This window comes from Ranitomeya variabilis, chromosome 2 (assembly GCF_051348905.1).
Source record: "Ranitomeya variabilis isolate aRanVar5 chromosome 2, aRanVar5.hap1, whole genome shotgun sequence".
Taxonomy (NCBI): domain Eukaryota; kingdom Metazoa; phylum Chordata; class Amphibia; order Anura; family Dendrobatidae; genus Ranitomeya; species Ranitomeya variabilis.
The window spans coordinates 1,107,097,809-1,107,111,770 of record NC_135233.1 but is presented as its reverse complement, the minus strand read 5'-3'; the positions used below and the strand labels follow the sequence as shown (position 1 = coordinate 1,107,111,770).

Sequence of the window (13,962 nt, the reverse complement as noted above, 5' to 3'; positions counted from 1 at the left end):
TGTAGCACAATCCCAAGGAGAACCGTTGAACTTTTATGGGTTGGTTTGTTTATCGAAAATGCTGAGAGGTCGTGAAGGCCTCCTGGTCTTTTTTTTTCCTCCTTTCTGTGGTTGCTAAACTGTAAGAAGAGAGTAGAGCATGAGCCTTAACACAAAACATTAAAAGAGAATAAATGCAACACCAATGGTGAAAAGCAAGACATGCGTTGGCCGGGAATCGAACCCGGGTCAACTGCTTGGAAGGCAGCTATGCTCACCACTATACCACCAACGCTTTCGGAAGTGTACGTTTTTTTGACATTTTCTGCAATAACACTAAACTTTCTGTTGACAGAAGCATTTGGATGCAATGTAATGATGAAAAGTATAAAACACAACCTTTTAGCAGAGGATGGTTTCGATCCATCGACCTCTGGGTTATGGGCCCAGCACGCTTCCGCTGCGCCACTCTGCTCGTAGTGTTGGATGCTTAGAGTCGAAGTCTAATTACTGTCTGCCTTCTGGTCTGTGTCGTGTAATTTATCAGCCATTTCTTATCTGTTGGCAACTAGATTATTCTTGGTGTTTTGCAATTATTTCTTTGTTTTTTTCTGTTTCCTTTAGTCATATTGTTGAAAATCATTTGAAGAAACGGTGTCTGACCTTGCTTAAGGTGCAGGCAAAAATTGTGGTCCATTGGGTCTCTGTGGCGCAATCGGTTAGCGCGTTCGGCTGTTAACCGAAAGGTTGGTGGTTCGAGTCCACCCAGGGACGTCGCACCCTTTTGCAGTCCACCCAGAGACGTTGCACAGTTGGAGAAGTTTTTGCATTGGTGCTGAGCATCTCTCTCATGTAAAAGCCATTTTGCTGACTATGTTTTGAATTCACGAGGCAAACTGGAGAAAAACTTTCTGTATGAGATAAGATAAACAAAACTTCCTTCGAGCCGGAATTGAACCAGCGACCTAAGGATTGCTAATTTAGAGCTACAGTCCTCCGCTCTACCAGCTGAGCTATCGAAGGATTGTTTTGGCCACTGTCGAAAGCCTCCTAGGTTTGGCCGTGGGTGCCACGGGCAGATGGTAAAAATGATTCATTCAACTCTGCGAAAAAGGAATCCAATGGTAGCATTGGAGAATGCGGGCATCGATCCCGCTACCTCTCGCATGCTAAGCGAGCGCTCTACCACTTGAGCTAATCCCCCAAACCTGTGAAACTTGACGTCAGTTTCACGTCACACCAGGTCACAATTTTCATATACAGTCACAGATGACATTGCTTTTTTTTTTTTTTTTTTTTTAAGTGTGGACTCCGTTTTCCCATACTTGAAGAACATTTAAGGAGTCCACAACGTGATTGGTGACCTACAAATACAGTCGAGCAACTTTCTAGCAAACCCTTTCTATGCACATGGAGAATCAAACCGGGGACAGTGAAAAAACTTGCATAGTTTGTAGAAAAAAGTTGTGATGTAGCACAATCCCAAGGAGAACCGTTGAACTTTTATGGGTTGGTTTGTTTATCGAAAATGCTGAGAGGTCGTGAAGGCCTCCTGGTCTTTTTTTTTCCTCCTTTCTGTGGTTGCTAAACTGTAAGAAGAGAGTAGAGCATGAGCCTTAACACAAAACATTAAAAGAGAATAAATGCAACACCAATGGTGAAAAGCAAGACATGTGTTGGCCGGGAATCGAACCCGGGTCAACTGCTTGGAAGGCAGCTATGCTCACCACTATACCACCAACGCTTTCGGAAGTGTACGTTTTTTTGACATTTTCTGCAATAACACTAAACTTTCTGTTGACAGAAGCATTTGGATGCAATGTAATGATGAAAAGTATAAAACACAACCTTTTAGCAGAGGATGGTTTCGATCCATCGACCTCTGGGTTATGGGCCCAGCACGCTTCCGCTGCGCCACTCTGCTCGTAGTGTTGGATGCTTAGAGTCGAAGTCTAATTACTGTCTGCCTTCTGGTCTGTGTCGTGTAATTTATCAGCCATTTCTTATCTGTTGGCAACTAGATTATTCTTGGTGTTTTGCAATTATTTCTTTGTTTTTTTCTGTTTCCTTTAGTCATATTGTTGAAAATCATTTGAAGAAACGGTGTCTGACCTTGCTTAAGGTGCAGGCAAAAATTGTGGTCCATTGGGTCTCTGTGGCGCAATCGGTTAGCGCGTTCGGCTGTTAACCGAAAGGTTGGTGGTTCGAGTCCACCCAGGGACGTCGCACCCTTTTGCAGTCCACCCAGAGACGTTGCACAGTTGGAGAAGTTTTTGCATTGGTGCTGAGCATCTCTCTCATGTAAAAGCCATTTTGCTGACTATGTTTTGAATTCACGAGGCAAACTGGAGAAAAACTTTCTGTATGAGATAAGATAAACAAAACTTCCTTCGAGCCGGAATTGAACCAGCGACCTAAGGATTGCTAATTTAGAGCTACAGTCCTCCGCTCTACCAGCTGAGCTATCGAAGGATTGTTTTGGCCACTGTCGAAAGCCTCCTAGGTTTGGCCGTGGGTGCCACGGGCAGATGGTAAAAATGATTCATTCAACTCTGCGAAAAAGGAATCCAATGGTAGCATTGGAGAATGCGGGCATCGATCCCGCTACCTCTCGCATGCTAAGCGAGCGCTCTACCACTTGAGCTAATCCCCCAAACCTGTGAAACTTGACGTCAGTTTCACGTCACACCAGGTCACAATTTTCATATACAGTCACAGATGACATTGCTTTTTTTTTTTTTTTTTTTTTAAGTGTGGACTCCGTTTTCCCATACTTGAAGAACATTTAAGGAGTCCACAACGTGATTGGTGACCTACAAATACAGTCGAGCAACTTTCTAGCAAACCCTTTCTATGCACATGGAGAATCAAACCGGGGACAGTGAAAAAACTTGCATAGTTTGTAGAAAAAAGTTGTGATGTAGCACAATCCCAAGGAGAACCGTTGAACTTTTATGGGTTGGTTTGTTTATCGAAAATGCTGAGAGGTCGTGAAGGCCTCCTGGTCTTTTTTTTTCCTCCTTTCTGTGGTTGCTAAACTGTAAGAAGAGAGTAGAGCATGAGCCTTAACACAAAACATTAAAAGAGAATAAATGCAACACCAATGGTGAAAAGCAAGACATGCGTTGGCCGGGAATCGAACCCGGGTCAACTGCTTGGAAGGCAGCTATGCTCACCACTATACCACCAACGCTTTCGGAAGTGTACGTTTTTTTGACATTTTCTGCAATAACACTAAACTTTCTGTTGACAGAAGCATTTGGATGCAATGTAATGATGAAAAGTATAAAACACAACCTTTTAGCAGAGGATGGTTTCGATCCATCGACCTCTGGGTTATGGGCCCAGCACGCTTCCGCTGCGCCACTCTGCTCGTAGTGTTGGATGCTTAGAGTCGAAGTCTAATTACTGTCTGCCTTCTGGTCTGTGTCGTGTAATTTATCAGCCATTTCTTATCTGTTGGCAACTAGATTATTCTTGGTGTTTTGCAATTATTTCTTTGTTTTTTTCTGTTTCCTTTAGTCATATTGTTGAAAATCATTTGAAGAAACGGTGTCTGACCTTGCTTAAGGTGCAGGCAAAAATTGTGGTCCATTGGGTCTCTGTGGCGCAATCGGTTAGCGCGTTCGGCTGTTAACCGAAAGGTTGGTGGTTCGAGTCCACCCAGGGACGTCGCACCCTTTTGCAGTCCACCCAGAGACGTTGCACAGTTGGAGAAGTTTTTGCATTGGTGCTGAGCATCTCTCTCATGTAAAAGCCATTTTGCTGACTATGTTTTGAATTCACGAGGCAAACTGGAGAAAAACTTTCTGTATGAGATAAGATAAACAAAACTTCCTTCGAGCCGGAATTGAACCAGCGACCTAAGGATTGCTAATTTAGAGCTACAGTCCTCCGCTCTACCAGCTGAGCTATCGAAGGATTGTTTTGGCCACTGTCGAAAGCCTCCTAGGTTTGGCCGTGGGTGCCACGGGCAGATGGTAAAAATGATTCATTCAACTCTGCGAAAAAGGAATCCAATGGTAGCATTGGAGAATGCGGGCATCGATCCCGCTACCTCTCGCATGCTAAGCGAGCGCTCTACCACTTGAGCTAATCCCCCAAACCTGTGAAACTTGACGTCAGTTTCACGTCACACCAGGTCACAATTTTCATATACAGTCACAGATGACATTGCTTTTTTTTTTTTTTTTTTTTTAAGTGTGGACTCCGTTTTCCCATACTTGAAGAACATTTAAGGAGTCCACAACGTGATTGGTGACCTACAAATACAGTCGAGCAACTTTCTAGCAAACCCTTTCTATGCACATGGAGAATCAAACCGGGGACAGTGAAAAAACTTGCATAGTTTGTAGAAAAAAGTTGTGATGTAGCACAATCCCAAGGAGAACCGTTGAACTTTTATGGGTTGGTTTGTTTATCGAAAATGCTGAGAGGTCGTGAAGGCCTCCTGGTCTTTTTTTTTCCTCCTTTCTGTGGTTGCTAAACTGTAAGAAGAGAGTAGAGCATGAGCCTTAACACAAAACATTAAAAGAGAATAAATGCAACACCAATGGTGAAAAGCAAGACATGTGTTGGCCGGGAATCGAACCCGGGTCAACTGCTTGGAAGGCAGCTATGCTCACCACTATACCACCAACGCTTTCGGAAGTGTACGTTTTTTTGACATTTTCTGCAATAACACTAAACTTTCTGTTGACAGAAGCATTTGGATGCAATGTAATGATGAAAAGTATAAAACACAACCTTTTAGCAGAGGATGGTTTCGATCCATCGACCTCTGGGTTATGGGCCCAGCACGCTTCCGCTGCGCCACTCTGCTCGTAGTGTTGGATGCTTAGAGTCGAAGTCTAATTACTGTCTGCCTTCTGGTCTGTGTCGTGTAATTTATCAGCCATTTCTTATCTGTTGGCAACTAGATTATTCTTGGTGTTTTGCAATTATTTCTTTGTTTTTTTCTGTTTCCTTTAGTCATATTGTTGAAAATCATTTGAAGAAACGGTGTCTGACCTTGCTTAAGGTGCAGGCAAAAATTGTGGTCCATTGGGTCTCTGTGGCGCAATCGGTTAGCGCGTTCGGCTGTTAACCGAAAGGTTGGTGGTTCGAGTCCACCCAGGGACGTCGCACCCTTTTGCAGTCCACCCAGAGACGTTGCACAGTTGGAGAAGTTTTTGCATTGGTGCTGAGCATCTCTCTCATGTAAAAGCCATTTTGCTGACTATGTTTTGAATTCACGAGGCAAACTGGAGAAAAACTTTCTGTATGAGATAAGATAAACAAAACTTCCTTCGAGCCGGAATTGAACCAGCGACCTAAGGATTGCTAATTTAGAGCTACAGTCCTCCGCTCTACCAGCTGAGCTATCGAAGGATTGTTTTGGCCACTGTCGAAAGCCTCCTAGGTTTGGCCGTGGGTGCCACGGGCAGATGGTAAAAATGATTCATTCAACTCTGCGAAAAAGGAATCCAATGGTAGCATTGGAGAATGCGGGCATCGATCCCGCTACCTCTCGCATGCTAAGCGAGCGCTCTACCACTTGAGCTAATCCCCCAAACCTGTGAAACTTGACGTCAGTTTCACGTCACACCAGGTCACAATTTTCATATACAGTCACAGATGACATTGCTTTTTTTTTTTTTTTTTTTTTTTTTTTTTTTTAAGTGTGGACTCCGTTTTCCCATACTTGAAGAACATTTAAGGAGTCCACAACGTGATTGGTGACCTACAAATACAGTCGAGCAACTTTCTAGCAAACCCTTTCTATGCACATGGAGAATCAAACCGGGGACAGTGAAAAAACTTGCATAGTTTGTAGAAAAAAGTTGTGATGTAGCACAATCCCAAGGAGAACCGTTGAACTTTTATGGGTTGGTTTGTTTATCGAAAATGCTGAGAGGTCGTGAAGGCCTCCTGGTCTTTTTTTTTCCTCCTTTCTGTGGTTGCTAAACTGTAAGAAGAGAGTAGAGCATGAGCCTTAACACAAAACATTAAAAGAGAATAAATGCAACACCAATGGTGAAAAGCAAGACATGCGTTGGCCGGGAATCGAACCCGGGTCAACTGCTTGGAAGGCAGCTATGCTCACCACTATACCACCAACGCTTTCGGAAGTGTACGTTTTTTTGACATTTTCTGCAATAACACTAAACTTTCTGTTGACAGAAGCATTTGGATGCAATGTAATGATGAAAAGTATAAAACACAACCTTTTAGCAGAGGATGGTTTCGATCCATCGACCTCTGGGTTATGGGCCCAGCACGCTTCCGCTGCGCCACTCTGCTCGTAGTGTTGGATGCTTAGAGTCGAAGTCTAATTACTGTCTGCCTTCTGGTCTGTGTCGTGTAATTTATCAGCCATTTCTTATCTGTTGGCAACTAGATTATTCTTGGTGTTTTGCAATTATTTCTTTGTTTTTTTCTGTTTCCTTTAGTCATATTGTTGAAAATCATTTGAAGAAACGGTGTCTGACCTTGCTTAAGGTGCAGGCAAAAATTGTGGTCCATTGGGTCTCTGTGGCGCAATCGGTTAGCGCGTTCGGCTGTTAACCGAAAGGTTGGTGGTTCGAGTCCACCCAGGGACGTCGCACCCTTTTGCAGTCCACCCAGAGACGTTGCACAGTTGGAGAAGTTTTTGCATTGGTGCTGAGCATCTCTCTCATGTAAAAGCCATTTTGCTGACTATGTTTTGAATTCACGAGGCAAACTGGAGAAAAACTTTCTGTATGAGATAAGATAAACAAAACTTCCTTCGAGCCGGAATTGAACCAGCGACCTAAGGATTGCTAATTTAGAGCTACAGTCCTCCGCGCTACCAGCTGAGCTATCGAAGGATTGTTTTGGCCACTGTCGAAAGCCTCCTAGGTTTGGCCGTGGGTGCCACGGGCAGATGGTAAAAATGATTCATTCAACTCTGCGAAAAAGGAATCCAATGGTAGCATTGGAGAATGCGGGCATCGATCCCGCTACCTCTCGCATGCTAAGCGAGCGCTCTACCACTTGAGCTAATCCCCCAAACCTGTGAAACTTGACGTCAGTTTCACGTCACACCAGGTCACAATTTTCATATACAGTCACAGATGACATTGCTTTTTTTTTTTTTTTTTTTTTAAGTGTGGACTCCGTTTTCCCATACTTGAAGAACATTTAAGGAGTCCACAACGTGATTGGTGACCTACAAATACAGTCGAGCAACTTTCTAGCAAACCCTTTCTATGCACATGGAGAATCAAACCGGGGACAGTGAAAAAACTTGCATAGTTTGTAGAAAAAAGTTGTGATGTAGCACAATCCCAAGGAGAACCGTTGAACTTTTATGGGTTGGTTTGTTTATCGAAAATGCTGAGAGGTCGTGAAGGCCTCCTGGTCTTTTTTTTTCCTCCTTTCTGTGGTTGCTAAACTGTAAGAAGAGAGTAGAGCATGAGCCTTAACACAAAACATTAAAAGAGAATAAATGCAACACCAATGGTGAAAAGCAAGACATGTGTTGGCCGGGAATCGAACCCGGGTCAACTGCTTGGAAGGCAGCTATGCTCACCACTATACCACCAACGCTTTCGGAAGTGTACGTTTTTTTGACATTTTCTGCAATAACACTAAACTTTCTGTTGACAGAAGCATTTGGATGCAATGTAATGATGAAAAGTATAAAACACAACCTTTTAGCAGAGGATGGTTTCGATCCATCGACCTCTGGGTTATGGGCCCAGCACGCTTCCGCTGCGCCACTCTGCTCGTAGTGTTGGATGCTTAGAGTCGAAGTCTAATTACTGTCTGCCTTCTGGTCTGTGTCGTGTAATTTATCAGCCATTTCTTATCTGTTGGCAACTAGATTATTCTTGGTGTTTTGCAATTATTTCTTTGTTTTTTTCTGTTTCCTTTAGTCATATTGTTGAAAATCATTTGAAGAAACGGTGTCTGACCTTGCTTAAGGTGCAGGCAAAAATTGTGGTCCATTGGGTCTCTGTGGCGCAATCGGTTAGCGCGTTCGGCTGTTAACCGAAAGGTTGGTGGTTCGAGTCCACCCAGGGACGTCGCACCCTTTTGCAGTCCACCCAGAGACGTTGCACAGTTGGAGAAGTTTTTGCATTGGTGCTGAGCATCTCTCTCATGTAAAAGCCATTTTGCTGACTATGTTTTGAATTCACGAGGCAAACTGGAGAAAAACTTTCTGTATGAGATAAGATAAACAAAACTTCCTTCGAGCCGGAATTGAACCAGCGACCTAAGGATTGCTAATTTAGAGCTACAGTCCTCCGCTCTACCAGCTGAGCTATCGAAGGATTGTTTTGGCCACTGTCGAAAGCCTCCTAGGTTTGGCCGTGGGTGCCACGGGCAGATGGTAAAAATGATTCATTCAACTCTGCGAAAAAGGAATCCAATGGTAGCATTGGAGAATGCGGGCATCGATCCCGCTACCTCTCGCATGCTAAGCGAGCGCTCTACCACTTGAGCTAATCCCCCAAACCTGTGAAACTTGACGTCAGTTTCACGTCACACCAGGTCACAATTTTCATATACAGTCACAGATGACATTGCTTTTTTTTTTTTTTTTTTTTTAAGTGTGGACTCCGTTTTCCCATACTTGAAGAACATTTAAGGAGTCCACAACGTGATTGGTGACCTACAAATACAGTCGAGCAACTTTCTAGCAAACCCTTTCTATGCACATGGAGAATCAAACCGGGGACAGTGAAAAAACTTGCATAGTTTGTAGAAAAAAGTTGTGATGTAGCACAATCCCAAGGAGAACCGTTGAACTTTTATGGGTTGGTTTGTTTATCGAAAATGCTGAGAGGTCGTGAAGGCCTCCTGGTCTTTTTTTTTCCTCCTTTCTGTGGTTGCTAAACTGTAAGAAGAGAGTAGAGCATGAGCCTTAACACAAAACATTAAAAGAGAATAAATGCAACACCAATGGTGAAAAGCAAGACATGCGTTGGCCGGGAATCGAACCCGGGTCAACTGCTTGGAAGGCAGCTATGCTCACCACTATACCACCAACGCTTTCGGAAGTGTACGTTTTTTTGACATTTTCTGCAATAACACTAAACTTTCTGTTGACAGAAGCATTTGGATGCAATGTAATGATGAAAAGTATAAAACACAACCTTTTAGCAGAGGATGGTTTCGATCCATCGACCTCTGGGTTATGGGCCCAGCACGCTTCCGCTGCGCCACTCTGCTCGTAGTGTTGGATGCTTAGAGTCGAAGTCTAATTACTGTCTGCCTTCTGGTCTGTGTCGTGTAATTTATCAGCCATTTCTTATCTGTTGGCAACTAGATTATTCTTGGTGTTTTGCAATTATTTCTTTGTTTTTTTCTGTTTCCTTTAGTCATATTGTTGAAAATCATTTGAAGAAACGGTGTCTGACCTTGCTTAAGGTGCAGGCAAAAATTGTGGTCCATTGGGTCTCTGTGGCGCAATCGGTTAGCGCGTTCGGCTGTTAACCGAAAGGTTGGTGGTTCGAGTCCACCCAGGGACGTCGCACCCTTTTGCAGTCCACCCAGAGACGTTGCACAGTTGGAGAAGTTTTTGCATTGGTGCTGAGCATCTCTCTCATGTAAAAGCCATTTTGCTGACTATGTTTTGAATTCACGAGGCAAACTGGAGAAAAACTTTCTGTATGAGATAAGATAAACAAAACTTCCTTCGAGCCGGAATTGAACCAGCGACCTAAGGATTGCTAATTTAGAGCTACAGTCCTCCGCTCTACCAGCTGAGCTATCGAAGGATTGTTTTGGCCACTGTCGAAAGCCTCCTAGGTTTGGCCGTGGGTGCCACGGGCAGATGGTAAAAATGATTCATTCAACTCTGCGAAAAAGGAATCCAATGGTAGCATTGGAGAATGCGGGCATCGATCCCGCTACCTCTCGCATGCTAAGCGAGCGCTCTACCACTTGAGCTAATCCCCCAAACCTGTGAAACTTGACGTCAGTTTCACGTCACACCAGGTCACAATTTTCATATACAGTCACAGATGACATTGCTTTTTTTTTTTTTTTTTTTTTAAGTGTGGACTCCGTTTTCCCATACTTGAAGAACATTTAAGGAGTCCACAACGTGATTGGTGACCTACAAATACAGTCGAGCAACTTTCTAGCAAACCCTTTCTATGCACATGGAGAATCAAACCGGGGACAGTGAAAAAACTTGCATAGTTTGTAGAAAAAAGTTGTGATGTAGCACAATCCCAAGGAGAACCGTTGAACTTTTATGGGTTGGTTTGTTTATCGAAAATGCTGAGAGGTCGTGAAGGCCTCCTGGTCTTTTTTTTTCCTCCTTTCTGTGGTTGCTAAACTGTAAGAAGAGAGTAGAGCATGAGCCTTAACACAAAACATTAAAAGAGAATAAATGCAACACCAATGGTGAAAAGCAAGACATGCGTTGGCCGGGAATCGAACCCGGGTCAACTGCTTGGAAGGCAGCTATGCTCACCACTATACCACCAACGCTTTCGGAAGTGTACGTTTTTTTGACATTTTCTGCAATAACACTAAACTTTCTGTTGACAGAAGCATTTGGATGCAATGTAATGATGAAAAGTATAAAACACAACCTTTTAGCAGAGGATGGTTTCGATCCATCGACCTCTGGGTTATGGGCCCAGCACGCTTCCGCTGCGCCACTCTGCTCGTAGTGTTGGATGCTTAGAGTCGAAGTCTAATTACTGTCTGCCTTCTGGTCTGTGTCGTGTAATTTATCAGCCATTTCTTATCTGTTGGCAACTAGATTATTCTTGGTGTTTTGCAATTATTTCTTTGTTTTTTTCTGTTTCCTTTAGTCATATTGTTGAAAATCATTTGAAGAAACGGTGTCTGACCTTGCTTAAGGTGCAGGCAAAAATTGTGGTCCATTGGGTCTCTGTGGCGCAATCGGTTAGCGCGTTCGGCTGTTAACCGAAAGGTTGGTGGTTCGAGTCCACCCAGGGACGTCGCACCCTTTTGCAGTCCACCCAGAGACGTTGCACAGTTGGAGAAGTTTTTGCATTGGTGCTGAGCATCTCTCTCATGTAAAAGCCATTTTGCTGACTATGTTTTGAATTCACGAGGCAAACTGGAGAAAAACTTTCTGTATGAGATAAGATAAACAAAACTTCCTTCGAGCCGGAATTGAACCAGCGACCTAAGGATTGCTAATTTAGAGCTACAGTCCTCCGCTCTACCAGCTGAGCTATCGAAGGATTGTTTTGGCCACTGTCGAAAGCCTCCTAGGTTTGGCCGTGGGTGCCACGGGCAGATGGTAAAAATGATTCATTCAACTCTGCGAAAAAGGAATCCAATGGTAGCATTGGAGAATGCGGGCATCGATCCCGCTACCTCTCGCATGCTAAGCGAGCGCTCTACCACTTGAGCTAATCCCCCAAACCTGTGAAACTTGACGTCAGTTTCACGTCACACCAGGTCACAATTTTCATATACAGTCACAGATGACATTGCTTTTTTTTTTTTTTTTTTTTTTTTTTTTTTTTTTTTAAGTGTGGACTCCGTTTTCCCATACTTGAAGAACATTTAAGGAGTCCACAACGTGATTGGTGACCTACAAATACAGTCGAGCAACTTTCTAGCAAACCCTTTCTATGCACATGGAGAATCAAACCGGGGACAGTGAAAAAACTTGCATAGTTTGTAGAAAAAAGTTGTGATGTAGCACAATCCCAAGGAGAACCGTTGAACTTTTATGGGTTGGTTTGTTTATCGAAAATGCTGAGAGGTCGTGAAGGCCTCCTGGTCTTTTTTTTTCCTCCTTTCTGTGGTTGCTAAACTGTAAGAAGAGAGTAGAGCATGAGCCTTAACACAAAACATTAAAAGAGAATAAATGCAACACCAATGGTGAAAAGCAAGACATGCGTTGGCCGGGAATCGAACCCGGGTCAACTGCTTGGAAGGCAGCTATGCTCACCACTATACCACCAACGCTTTCGGAAGTGTACGTTTTTTTGACATTTTCTGCAATAACACTAAACTTTCTGTTGACAGAAGCATTTGGATGCAATGTAATGATGAAAAGTATAAAACACAACCTTTTAGCAGAGGATGGTTTCGATCCATCGACCTCTGGGTTATGGGCCCAGCACGCTTCCGCTGCGCCACTCTGCTCGTAGTGTTGGATGCTTAGAGTCGAAGTCTAATTACTGTCTGCCTTCTGGTCTGTGTCGTGTAATTTATCAGCCATTTCTTATCTGTTGGCAACTAGATTATTCTTGGTGTTTTGCAATTATTTCTTTGTTTTTTTCTGTTTCCTTTAGTCATATTGTTGAAAATCATTTGAAGAAACGGTGTCTGACCTTGCTTAAGGTGCAGGCAAAAATTGTGGTCCATTGGGTCTCTGTGGCGCAATCGGTTAGCGCGTTCGGCTGTTAACCGAAAGGTTGGTGGTTCGAGTCCACCCAGGGACGTCGCACCCTTTTGCAGTCCACCCAGAGACGTTGCACAGTTGGAGAAGTTTTTGCATTGGTGCTGAGCATCTCTCTCATGTAAAAGCCATTTTGCTGACTATGTTTTGAATTCACGAGGCAAACTGGAGAAAAACTTTCTGTATGAGATAAGATAAACAAAACTTCCTTCGAGCCGGAATTGAACCAGCGACCTAAGGATTGCTAATTTAGAGCTACAGTCCTCCGCTCTACCAGCTGAGCTATCGAAGGATTGTTTTGGCCACTGTCGAAAGCCTCCTAGGTTTGGCCGTGGGTGCCACGGGCAGATGGTAAAAATGATTCATTCAACTCTGCGAAAAAGGAATCCAATGGTAGCATTGGAGAATGCGGGCATCGATCCCGCTACCTCTCGCATGCTAAGCGAGCGCTCTACCACTTGAGCTAATCCCCCAAACCTGTGAAACTTGACGTCAGTTTCACGTCACACCAGGTCACAATTTTCATATACAGTCACAGATGACATTGCTTTTTTTTTTTTTTTTTTTTTTTTTTTTTTTAAGTGTGGACTCCGTTTTCCCATACTTGAAGAACATTTAAGGAGTCCACAACGTGATTGGTGACCTACAAATACAGTCGAGCAACTTTCTAGCAAACCCTTTCTATGCACATGGAGAATCAAACCGGGGACAGTGAAAAAACTTGCATAGTTTGTAGAAAAAAGTTGTGATGTAGCACAATCCCAAGGAGAACCGTTGAACTTTTATGGGTTGGTTTGTTTATCGAAAATGCTGAGAGGTCGTGAAGGCCTCCTGGTCTTTTTTTTTCCTCCTTTCTGTGGTTGCTAAACTGTAAGAAGAGAGTAGAGCATGAGCCTTAACACAAAACATTAAAAGAGAATAAATGCAACACCAATGGTGAAAAGCAAGACATGCGTTGGCCGGGAATCGAACCCGGGTCAACTGCTTGGAAGGCAGCTATGCTCACCACTATACCACCAACGCTTTCGGAAGTGTACGTTTTTTTGACATTTTCTGCAATAACACTAAACTTTCTGTTGACAGAAGCATTTGGATGCAATGTAATGATGAAAAGTATAAAACACAACCTTTTAGCAGAGGATGGTTTCGATCCATCGACCTCTGGGTTATGGGCCCAGCACGCTTCCGCTGCGCCACTCTGCTCGTAGTGTTGGATGCTTAGAGTCGAAGTCTAATTACTGTCTGCCTTCTGGTCTGTGTCGTGTAATTTATCAGCCATTTCTTATCTGTTGGCAACTAGATTATTCTTGGTGTTTTGCAATTATTTCTTTGTTTTTTTCTGTTTCCTTTAGTCATATTGTTGAAAATCATTTGAAGAAACGGTGTCTGACCTTGCTTAAGGTGCAGGCAAAAATTGTGGTCCATTGGGTCTCTGTGGCGCAATCGGTTAGCGCGTTCGGCTGTTAACCGAAAGGTTGGTGGTTCGAGTCCACCCAGGGACGTCGCACCCTTTTGCAGTCCACCCAGAGACGTTGCACAGTTGGAGAAGTTTTTGCATTGGTGCTGAGCATCTCTCTCATGTAAAAGCCATTTTGCTGACTATGTTTTGAATTCACGAGGCAAACTGGAGAAAA

At 43.6% G+C, this 13,962-nt stretch overlaps 34 non-coding genes across 34 annotated transcripts; 10 read left to right on the top strand and 24 right to left on the bottom strand.

Annotated features, from left to right (window-relative positions):
- Positions 1-202: 202 nt before the first annotated feature.
- TRNAG-UCC (transfer RNA glycine (anticodon UCC)) lies at positions 203-274 on the bottom strand. The gene has a single exon. It is a non-coding gene; the product is annotated as a tRNA-Gly (tRNA).
- Positions 275-679: 405 nt separating this feature from the next.
- TRNAN-GUU (transfer RNA asparagine (anticodon GUU)) lies at positions 680-753 on the top strand. The gene has a single exon. It is a non-coding gene; the product is annotated as a tRNA-Asn (tRNA).
- Positions 754-916: 163 nt separating this feature from the next.
- Positions 917-1,002, bottom strand: TRNAY-GUA (transfer RNA tyrosine (anticodon GUA)). Its single transcript is given in 2 exon segments — positions 917-952; positions 966-1,002. It is a non-coding gene; the product is annotated as a tRNA-Tyr (tRNA).
- Positions 1,003-1,110: 108 nt separating this feature from the next.
- TRNAA-AGC (transfer RNA alanine (anticodon AGC)) lies at positions 1,111-1,183 on the bottom strand. The gene has a single exon. It is a non-coding gene; the product is annotated as a tRNA-Ala (tRNA).
- A 945-nt stretch (positions 1,184-2,128) lies between these two features.
- Positions 2,129-2,202, top strand: TRNAN-GUU (transfer RNA asparagine (anticodon GUU)). The gene has a single exon. It is a non-coding gene; the product is annotated as a tRNA-Asn (tRNA).
- Positions 2,203-2,365: 163 nt separating this feature from the next.
- On the bottom strand, positions 2,366-2,451 carry TRNAY-GUA (transfer RNA tyrosine (anticodon GUA)). The gene is given in 2 exon segments: positions 2,366-2,401; positions 2,415-2,451. It is a non-coding gene; the product is annotated as a tRNA-Tyr (tRNA).
- Positions 2,452-2,559: 108 nt separating this feature from the next.
- On the bottom strand, positions 2,560-2,632 carry TRNAA-AGC (transfer RNA alanine (anticodon AGC)). The gene has a single exon. It is a non-coding gene; the product is annotated as a tRNA-Ala (tRNA).
- A 468-nt stretch (positions 2,633-3,100) lies between these two features.
- On the bottom strand, positions 3,101-3,172 carry TRNAG-UCC (transfer RNA glycine (anticodon UCC)). The gene has a single exon. It is a non-coding gene; the product is annotated as a tRNA-Gly (tRNA).
- A 405-nt stretch (positions 3,173-3,577) lies between these two features.
- TRNAN-GUU (transfer RNA asparagine (anticodon GUU)) lies at positions 3,578-3,651 on the top strand. The gene has a single exon. It is a non-coding gene; the product is annotated as a tRNA-Asn (tRNA).
- A 163-nt stretch (positions 3,652-3,814) lies between these two features.
- Positions 3,815-3,900, bottom strand: TRNAY-GUA (transfer RNA tyrosine (anticodon GUA)). The gene is given in 2 exon segments: positions 3,815-3,850; positions 3,864-3,900. It is a non-coding gene; the product is annotated as a tRNA-Tyr (tRNA).
- Positions 3,901-4,008: 108 nt separating this feature from the next.
- Positions 4,009-4,081, bottom strand: TRNAA-AGC (transfer RNA alanine (anticodon AGC)). The gene has a single exon. It is a non-coding gene; the product is annotated as a tRNA-Ala (tRNA).
- A 945-nt stretch (positions 4,082-5,026) lies between these two features.
- TRNAN-GUU (transfer RNA asparagine (anticodon GUU)) lies at positions 5,027-5,100 on the top strand. Its single transcript has one exon. It is a non-coding gene; the product is annotated as a tRNA-Asn (tRNA).
- A 163-nt stretch (positions 5,101-5,263) lies between these two features.
- On the bottom strand, positions 5,264-5,349 carry TRNAY-GUA (transfer RNA tyrosine (anticodon GUA)). Its single transcript is given in 2 exon segments — positions 5,264-5,299; positions 5,313-5,349. It is a non-coding gene; the product is annotated as a tRNA-Tyr (tRNA).
- A 108-nt stretch (positions 5,350-5,457) lies between these two features.
- TRNAA-AGC (transfer RNA alanine (anticodon AGC)) lies at positions 5,458-5,530 on the bottom strand. The gene has a single exon. It is a non-coding gene; the product is annotated as a tRNA-Ala (tRNA).
- Positions 5,531-6,009: 479 nt separating this feature from the next.
- TRNAG-UCC (transfer RNA glycine (anticodon UCC)) lies at positions 6,010-6,081 on the bottom strand. Its single transcript has one exon. It is a non-coding gene; the product is annotated as a tRNA-Gly (tRNA).
- Positions 6,082-6,486: 405 nt separating this feature from the next.
- Positions 6,487-6,560, top strand: TRNAN-GUU (transfer RNA asparagine (anticodon GUU)). Its single transcript has one exon. It is a non-coding gene; the product is annotated as a tRNA-Asn (tRNA).
- Positions 6,561-6,917: 357 nt separating this feature from the next.
- TRNAA-AGC (transfer RNA alanine (anticodon AGC)) lies at positions 6,918-6,990 on the bottom strand. The gene has a single exon. It is a non-coding gene; the product is annotated as a tRNA-Ala (tRNA).
- Positions 6,991-7,935: 945 nt separating this feature from the next.
- TRNAN-GUU (transfer RNA asparagine (anticodon GUU)) lies at positions 7,936-8,009 on the top strand. Its single transcript has one exon. It is a non-coding gene; the product is annotated as a tRNA-Asn (tRNA).
- Positions 8,010-8,172: 163 nt separating this feature from the next.
- On the bottom strand, positions 8,173-8,258 carry TRNAY-GUA (transfer RNA tyrosine (anticodon GUA)). The gene is given in 2 exon segments: positions 8,173-8,208; positions 8,222-8,258. It is a non-coding gene; the product is annotated as a tRNA-Tyr (tRNA).
- Positions 8,259-8,366: 108 nt separating this feature from the next.
- Positions 8,367-8,439, bottom strand: TRNAA-AGC (transfer RNA alanine (anticodon AGC)). Its single transcript has one exon. It is a non-coding gene; the product is annotated as a tRNA-Ala (tRNA).
- Positions 8,440-8,907: 468 nt separating this feature from the next.
- Positions 8,908-8,979, bottom strand: TRNAG-UCC (transfer RNA glycine (anticodon UCC)). The gene has a single exon. It is a non-coding gene; the product is annotated as a tRNA-Gly (tRNA).
- Positions 8,980-9,384: 405 nt separating this feature from the next.
- TRNAN-GUU (transfer RNA asparagine (anticodon GUU)) lies at positions 9,385-9,458 on the top strand. Its single transcript has one exon. It is a non-coding gene; the product is annotated as a tRNA-Asn (tRNA).
- A 163-nt stretch (positions 9,459-9,621) lies between these two features.
- Positions 9,622-9,707, bottom strand: TRNAY-GUA (transfer RNA tyrosine (anticodon GUA)). Its single transcript is given in 2 exon segments — positions 9,622-9,657; positions 9,671-9,707. It is a non-coding gene; the product is annotated as a tRNA-Tyr (tRNA).
- Positions 9,708-9,815: 108 nt separating this feature from the next.
- Positions 9,816-9,888, bottom strand: TRNAA-AGC (transfer RNA alanine (anticodon AGC)). Its single transcript has one exon. It is a non-coding gene; the product is annotated as a tRNA-Ala (tRNA).
- A 468-nt stretch (positions 9,889-10,356) lies between these two features.
- Positions 10,357-10,428, bottom strand: TRNAG-UCC (transfer RNA glycine (anticodon UCC)). The gene has a single exon. It is a non-coding gene; the product is annotated as a tRNA-Gly (tRNA).
- A 405-nt stretch (positions 10,429-10,833) lies between these two features.
- On the top strand, positions 10,834-10,907 carry TRNAN-GUU (transfer RNA asparagine (anticodon GUU)). Its single transcript has one exon. It is a non-coding gene; the product is annotated as a tRNA-Asn (tRNA).
- A 163-nt stretch (positions 10,908-11,070) lies between these two features.
- On the bottom strand, positions 11,071-11,156 carry TRNAY-GUA (transfer RNA tyrosine (anticodon GUA)). The gene is given in 2 exon segments: positions 11,071-11,106; positions 11,120-11,156. It is a non-coding gene; the product is annotated as a tRNA-Tyr (tRNA).
- A 108-nt stretch (positions 11,157-11,264) lies between these two features.
- On the bottom strand, positions 11,265-11,337 carry TRNAA-AGC (transfer RNA alanine (anticodon AGC)). The gene has a single exon. It is a non-coding gene; the product is annotated as a tRNA-Ala (tRNA).
- Positions 11,338-11,820: 483 nt separating this feature from the next.
- TRNAG-UCC (transfer RNA glycine (anticodon UCC)) lies at positions 11,821-11,892 on the bottom strand. Its single transcript has one exon. It is a non-coding gene; the product is annotated as a tRNA-Gly (tRNA).
- Positions 11,893-12,297: 405 nt separating this feature from the next.
- TRNAN-GUU (transfer RNA asparagine (anticodon GUU)) lies at positions 12,298-12,371 on the top strand. The gene has a single exon. It is a non-coding gene; the product is annotated as a tRNA-Asn (tRNA).
- A 163-nt stretch (positions 12,372-12,534) lies between these two features.
- On the bottom strand, positions 12,535-12,620 carry TRNAY-GUA (transfer RNA tyrosine (anticodon GUA)). Its single transcript is given in 2 exon segments — positions 12,535-12,570; positions 12,584-12,620. It is a non-coding gene; the product is annotated as a tRNA-Tyr (tRNA).
- Positions 12,621-12,728: 108 nt separating this feature from the next.
- Positions 12,729-12,801, bottom strand: TRNAA-AGC (transfer RNA alanine (anticodon AGC)). The gene has a single exon. It is a non-coding gene; the product is annotated as a tRNA-Ala (tRNA).
- Positions 12,802-13,279: 478 nt separating this feature from the next.
- Positions 13,280-13,351, bottom strand: TRNAG-UCC (transfer RNA glycine (anticodon UCC)). Its single transcript has one exon. It is a non-coding gene; the product is annotated as a tRNA-Gly (tRNA).
- Positions 13,352-13,756: 405 nt separating this feature from the next.
- Positions 13,757-13,830, top strand: TRNAN-GUU (transfer RNA asparagine (anticodon GUU)). The gene has a single exon. It is a non-coding gene; the product is annotated as a tRNA-Asn (tRNA).
- The last annotated feature ends 132 nt before the right edge of the window (positions 13,831-13,962 follow it).